A 7,703-nucleotide genomic window follows, 5' to 3' on the forward strand; every position below is an offset into this window, starting at 1 on the left:
CAGGTCACATATTTTGGTTCCAGGTGAGCTCTAGGCAAATATCAGTAAATCAATAATCAGCAGTGACTCAGTAGTTCTGTTTGTTAAATGCTCTGTATACAGGTCATTTGCCATGCAGTCCAGGGTTCTAATCCAGTGATATCTAGCAGTAAACATTACAGCAGCAGTCACATAATGCTCACAATTTCTCTGTCTACTAGAACTACTGGTAAATGGGTGAGATAGCCCATATTATGAGTAGATAATTTAATGTTTAGATGTCACAGACTGTTAAAATCATTAGCAAGAATGTATTCATCAACAAAGTTCAGTCAGAAATAAAATGTGTAATCCCAGTATGGCTGTATGCCTGGAGTGTGTGTTAAAAGTTGTTGCAGTCAATTAATACATTTTATGTGGGTTGGTAGGGTGGCCTAATGATTAAGGTGCTTGCCTTACAAACACAAGGTACAAGGTTCAAGTCTCCCAAGGGATAATTGGCCAGGCTTAAAATGGCTTGCAAGGGCAGTTAGCCTAGTACTAACCTATGAACGTATTATGCAGATGCCCTCTGCAGTCACTGCTATTGGGTTCTATTCCCATGCCTGCCAGCCAAGGCATGACAGCTGTTTACTGTTTGTACTGTACACATACATGTCTTTCAAGTGTCACGATTTCATCTTATGTAATTAATAGTGCATAATCCGTCTGTCACAAGATCACCATGGAAATGATTACCTAGATCGCAAAGCATCATCAAATCAGCCCACAGGACACCTTGGTAGTTATACAGGTCCACCTGATGTGCAAGTGTTCTGTGTAGTTGTGTACCCACGGCTGTTACTGCTTGGCCCATAGTGTCCCATGCAAAGAGCTTGAGAGGTATGTACACGCTGCATCAGCTATAGGAGACTTGTATCCACTGTACACATAAACAAAATGCAGACCTGTAGAGTAGATAGTAGTACTGTTGTCAAGGAAATAACCAGAAATGTTATTAATGGACTATATTTCTCTCTCTTCCCACCCCCTTATCTTCATTTATTTCTTATTGTTATTCATTGGTTATGGTTTACTATTAACATATGTTGTTACATTAACTGTATTTTGGGACATGTGTTTTATGATTGTTATGTATTGTAATGCTTGCATATTAACATATCTTGTTAAATTACCTATTTTGTTGGCATTATGCTGTAACTGTTACTGGCATGCTGTTAATATACTGACTGTTCTGTTATTTATTGTTGTGTTTCACATAATATTCATTGATATGTAATTGGGATTTTCCAATGTTCTCCCATGCTGTTATTGCTAACAATAATTTGTTCACAAATAACCTATACTTATTGCTATACCTCCATTACCAAAGCACATCAGGGTAGGCTGGTTCCAGCTGAGCTGACTACCTTACCTCAAACTGGCCATGGCACTGGGTCCGGGCATGTCTGGGACCCAGACTAGTGGTGCTCCCTCTGCTGCCCCTGTACCACCTATGGCATTGGGTGGGACCACCTCAGGGGATGGGGCCCGACCTCCCCCTGGCAGCAGTGGCAGGGGTGGCATTGTCACCCAGGATCAACTGCCAGTCATGGTGTGCAAGACTGTTCATCGGAGCTATGAACACTGCCTGTGCTGGATTAAGGACATACCAGCTAACCTGGTAGGGAAGCCTTGCCCTGACACCCAGCCTCCAGCGGAGCCAATCTCAGGGCAGTGAAGGAGCAGTGTCAACAGTCCCATGGGTGGGGACATGAGTCACTCTGCTGCCATCTGGAGGCACTTGCAACTTGGATTCCACAACACCCTTCCCATCTAAGGTGTTCACCCACCTCATGTGTCACACATCCCCATGTCTGCTGTCTTGTCTGTCTGAAAATGCATCCTCTCCTACCCAACATACCTCCCCAGATGTATCTAAGTCCCTTCCCCAACATTCCACTCTCCCCTTAATAAAAAAAAAAAAGAATGGGCACCTGTCCTCAAAAAAAAAAAATATATATATATATATATATATCACCCCATACATAGCTCATCATTTCACACACATGTCCACTGGACACAAGTAAATTGGTCCAATTGGCTTGACAACACAGTTATGTTGTCCTCATCCCTCTCTCTGAGGTTTGAGAGTCCAAATTCATTAACAAAATCTGTCAACGTGTACAGCTCTTGCTGTACAAGGAAGGCTCCCTATTATGCTGTCACAGACACAGGTTGTCGAATGCATCTTCGTCAAACTAAAAAGCGTGAAAAGGCAAAATAGTGAAGCGGCTTTTCAGCAAATTCTTTCCCTGGGTAAGAATTTGTTTGGCCGCGTTTGCTACTTTGCCTTTTCGGCACTGTAGTGCTATCTTGGAGTTGGTATATTTAACTAGGGGTGGGGTGAGGGGCACAGCCCCCCACATTATGTAATGTTTTACAGTTTTTCTTTCTCGGAACAGCGATTTTTTCCCCCTTGGAAAAAAATCACCGTTCTGAGATTTTGACGTTGTAAGCTTTTGCTTACATGGGGTAGATTATGTGTCGTTTGCTCTTCTGAGCATGCGATATCATAATATAAACCCTACAAGAAATGGATAACTGCACATCTCTACCTGCCTTTCACTATGTTTTTCCCCCTTCTTGCCACTATTCCTATCTCCCCTTTTTTCTTTTCTCTATATTGTTTTAGTGTGGAGCTGTGTGGTGCACTTCACTTAGCTCAAGCTAAATAGAGCTCTAATGAGTATATGTGTTTATAACATTATAAGTGACATGTACAAAATCAGCACTTCTGCCATGTTTCGAACCCAAGCCCATCACTCCAACAACACACCGCATTAACCCCCCACATCACACAGATATTAATTAAAACAGGTGTTTGCATCAAAACATAATGATTGCCACTCACAGTCATTAGGCATGTCTCAGCTGAGCTGTGCGCTACACAGTACCACACAAACTGGAATTAAAAATTAATGGGAAAAATGGGCATTTACATTGGACTCTGGTGCAATAATACACCACTAGACAGCCAAAGACATGAAAATGGATGTAAGTGAGGCCTGTGATAGCAGATACATGTGTCCTTGTATCAGCAACATGTAGAAAGACACCTACTAGGCATCAATGGCAAAGAACATGATAAACTTGGACCCAGGTACAGAAATGCAGCCATAGAAAGCCATGCACATACTGATGGATGCAGACAATGTGTCACAGCCTGTATGTCTGCACATGTACCTTGCAAATGCACCTGCTGTAGCAGTGTCTCAGTAGCTCAGTCTGTTAAATACCTTGCGTGCGATACATTTTGCCACACACAGTCCTGGGTTCAAATCCATTCTTGTGGTGCAGTTCAATTACATTATTGGGAAGATAGCAATTAATAACTCAGTCATGCAGTCTTTATCTGCACAGGTTACTGCTAATTAATGAGCTACTATCCAGTTTTGCAAGTCAAAGGCTGCAGGTGGAGACACACTGCATATATCCGTATAGCATAACTATATGTTGCCTACTACTCTGTTATTGGCACTGTTGCATAACAGATGTACCTTAATCACATGCCTTGATTGGACTGTAAACTGTACCCTTACTCTGGCTCTGATAGGGCTGCCCCAGTTACATGCACAGCATGTTGTCCTCCATAGTGTTCATATGCCTGCCTATGTGTTCTAGAACACACACACCTGTACGTAAAGATAGCTGCTACAGACCTACCATACCTCCCAACCCCCTAGCACAAGGAATCCAGACACAGCCATACTTAATGGGCGGACAAAGGTCCAGAGATTGAGACATGTTTTACAGTTTGATCCTATATTGATAGTAGGTTGATATAATAAAATCTGTTGCATTACCAGGAATATTTAGAGGGGTATGAAGTCTGACACTCAGATGTGTGTCTTCCATTACTGACCTCAGCACACATTTTTGCCAGTGAATTGCCAGATGACCACAATGTTATGGAACACTGACCACACATATGAGGCGAAACTGTGGACATACTGCATAAATCTCTACCACTAACAGTTGTGGTACCTACCCTCTACGATGCTGTAGTCTCCACACCTCAGTAATGTCCATTTTAACAGCTAAGAAAGGGGCCCAGGTCTACATGAAGTCCTTATATGTTGCACTGTAGTGGCATGTCATTTGCTAATGATAGTGGAATTCAGCTGTTTTGGTTGCAATTACCATATCAGAGCCACAGATTGGTGCATTGGCAATTACCTGCCAATGAGCAGTACCTTAAACAGGCAAGCAGCTGGTTATAGAGAACAAGTCTGTATGAGACTTACCTCACACAGAGAGTGTATTTTCAAAAGATTACCGGAAGCAAAGTTCAACAAAGGAGTACTGCACTCCACCAGGTATGTAATTGGTTTTGCCATATAACAGGATACAGATGGGAGGATTGAAATATGGGGAATAGGGATCATAGCAGTAAGCCTGTTTTAGAGCTATGGTAATGATATGTCATGGATACTCAACTGTCCTACATCTACAGACATGCCTCTCAAATATCTCTGATTTCCACTCACATCTTAGTTCTGTCCCTCTTATTCCCTCCTATAATGGTTGGCTGTTGTAGGGAAGCTAGTGAATGACACATAATACATAGTGACAATAAGTAAGGGTGTATACTTCTGTAACATCAGATGATGGACACTAATTCACCTCCTCTCATTCTGTCAATGTCTCACATAAATAGTTTTAACATTTTAAAAGTGTCCCTGATTGCCCCTGAGGTACTCTGGCTATGTCCAGGAACCTGTTTACATTGTTTCCTGTCTGGTTGAGAGCTATGCCTAACATAGCTGTCAACCTGTTACAGCAAGATATCTGAACAAAGCCATAATTAATGGAGGGATAAAGACCAAAAATTAAGGACACTGTAACGATTGCTCGTACAAAGCAAGAAAGTGAATAGAATAATAGATATTACAGTTGCATAACTATGTTCTGAAGGGTATGACATCTTAAACTCAGATGTCTGTCTTTATTTTGTGATAACAACCATCAATGATTGGCCAACCTTTTGTCAGAAATCCACAATGTTGTTTGAAAATGACCAAAACTATGAGGCAAACACCTTGACATTCTGCAAACATCTGTATAGTTGAGAGGTATGATGCCTACAGGGAACATACACCACAGCAGATTTACATTGTTTTCTGTTATTGTGGCTCACTATTGTAGCTGGACTGTCCCCATATAGTGGTTGTCATAGAACACTGCTATTTGGTAGCAGTGGTCGTATGCCATATTAGTGGGAGTTTTCCCATAGTGGACACACCACAGTAGACTGTAGTGCTGGGTTTTGGAACATACAGCACCACAGTAGACTGAAGTGCCGAGTGTAGGAACATACAGCAGAATCAGTCACTGCACACAGGGACATACTCCAGTATTGCTACTATCTTGGTGGTGTCCACACGTAGTATGTTGCCAGACTGTGGGGTATGAAGTGTGAGGGAGCAGTGGATAGTGCAGGCCATTATGGGTGCGCTGGATCTGTACATAGTGGACATCCACGTATTTGGTCCTATAATGTGTTCCCCTTTTGTTGTCTTTCAGGAACCATGTACCTCAGAAGAAATGCCCTCTTCTCAGATGCAGAGAATGACATAATAGTATATAATAGACTCAGCCAGCAACACCACATCTTGTTGTCCAGGTGGAGGCATAAACAGTAACAGCAGGCAGCATTGTGGGCAGTCCTTGCGTGGTATGTCAATCAGATTGACCAACAGGCCAGGACCTATGTGCAGGTCTGACACCAAGCCACAGAGATGCCGAATGCTGCACAATGAAGGGCAGATGATGTTGTTAGGGAACGTGCCACCACTGGTGGAGGTCCTGTGATGGAACAACAACTCTCGGCCACAGAGGAATAGCTGGTGAACCTAGGAATACACAACAACTCCCTGGCATCCATTGCACCATACATTGTGGAGGTGGGTGCCACCATTTGCACAGCAGAGGAGTGTCCAGGTAAGTGTACCATGTTCACCAGTGTAATACTGTGTCAGGCATTGTGGCAGGCTGTACAGATGTGTACATCAGTGTCAGGTCTATCTGCATTGGGGGGAAGTTAGAATTTATGCTCAGTTGTGCACACATACTCAGAATGTCAGCAATACAGCCTGTATCACAGTAGCTATTGTACATGTGGATATATGCACATATTACTTGTAGTGCTGTAACATTTAGTGGTGCTGACAATAACTCTCCCTTACCTTTTCAAAGGTCCATCAGGTGTGGCCCAAGTCTGTGGTCCTGTACCTGGTAAGTGTGATACTGTGTTTTAAGGATCATATATACCTTATTAAAGTTAAGGGCTGCCATATTGCCCTTTGTACAAATGCTGTGTTTAGCCAGAGTAGAATATTTGTATGCTCCATTCTGGGACAGTTAACTACAGTTCATAGACTGGGTAATCAGAAGTGTGTATTTGAATGACTATTGACACGTTTGGACTTATAGTTATGAGTGGCTACACAGCCTTGTATACATGAGGCAATTACTCCCAGATGCTGGTTCAAACACAAAAGGGAGATGGCACATACCTGAGGCAGTGACACTAGTACTGGCATATTATTCTCAAGATAGGTGTACTGGGCTTTATGTGTAGTTCTATCATGTATAGTGTCATATTAAATACCTTACAGGCAGATTGTGCTGGCAACTTTGACTGGATGTGCCTGAAGTGCAAGTTATAAAGGGCTTGGCTTGTCTGTGTATGTTGGTGTGAGTTTGTCTATTGTGCATGGGAGTAGAGATGAGAAGATGTGAGACTGGTAATGCACTTGTGGATCCTCATTTGTATGAGTCTGTGTGATTTACCATACATAAAAGTGCAGGTAGTAATGTAGTGCTTTTGTCTTGGTTTTCACAGGTGACTGGGGGGTTGGAGTGTGTCCCCCCTCACAACCTGATGTCAGTGTCTCATCAGACTCTGATGATGATGGGGGCCATAGTGAGGCATAGGTGGAGTTGTCTGGGGGTGAATCTGTCCCAGAGGATGACATCCCTTTTCTGCCCCCCATTGTCACTGCGCACAGTCAGTATGCCCACACATACCCAGTCCCCAGAGGCCACAGATATTGGACAGGCAGAAGGTGGTGACATTGAACGGCATTAATGAGTGTCGACACTGTCCATAGCCAGAGAGCTGGTGAAGTTCCACACAAGCAGATTGACAGGGGTGCGTGTAGGAGGACTGCTGTCCATCCATCAGCTGTTGCAGCTGTCACATCATGGGTCATTCAGCACATGTTTTGGGCAATCATGGAGGCACAGGCATGTTCTGAAAGCAAAACCAGATGGATGCTTAGGATTATGGACACAGCACAGTCTGACATCTGTGACTGCCTCCACCGCATTGGGGACACCCTTGATCGGATCACTGATGCAGTGGACAGATGGTGAGCTGAGACAGTGTCTGTCTTGGATTGCACATTGTCTGTGCTGAAACATCTGGTTGGAGTTAGACATTGGACACACTGACATTGGTCAGCAACACCATCTTCTGGGTGTCCGTGTGGCCATGCACAGTCACTCTCCTGTATTGACAGTACCCCCAATGTTACAGATGGAAGTGTGCTATCTACACCATAACATGGCAGGCCATGGGCATGTGGTCCTGGTTGGTCCTGTGGAGGACACAGCCCCTGAAGACAGCAGTCACCATCAGCTACTAGCACCTCATCTGACCTTGGGTATGCTGGTGCTAG

The sequence above is a fragment of the Protopterus annectens genome, chromosome 6.part1, assembly GCF_019279795.1.
Source record: "Protopterus annectens isolate FY-2018-M chromosome 6.part1, PAN1.0, whole genome shotgun sequence".
Classification (NCBI taxonomy): domain Eukaryota; kingdom Metazoa; phylum Chordata; order Ceratodontiformes; family Protopteridae; genus Protopterus; species Protopterus annectens.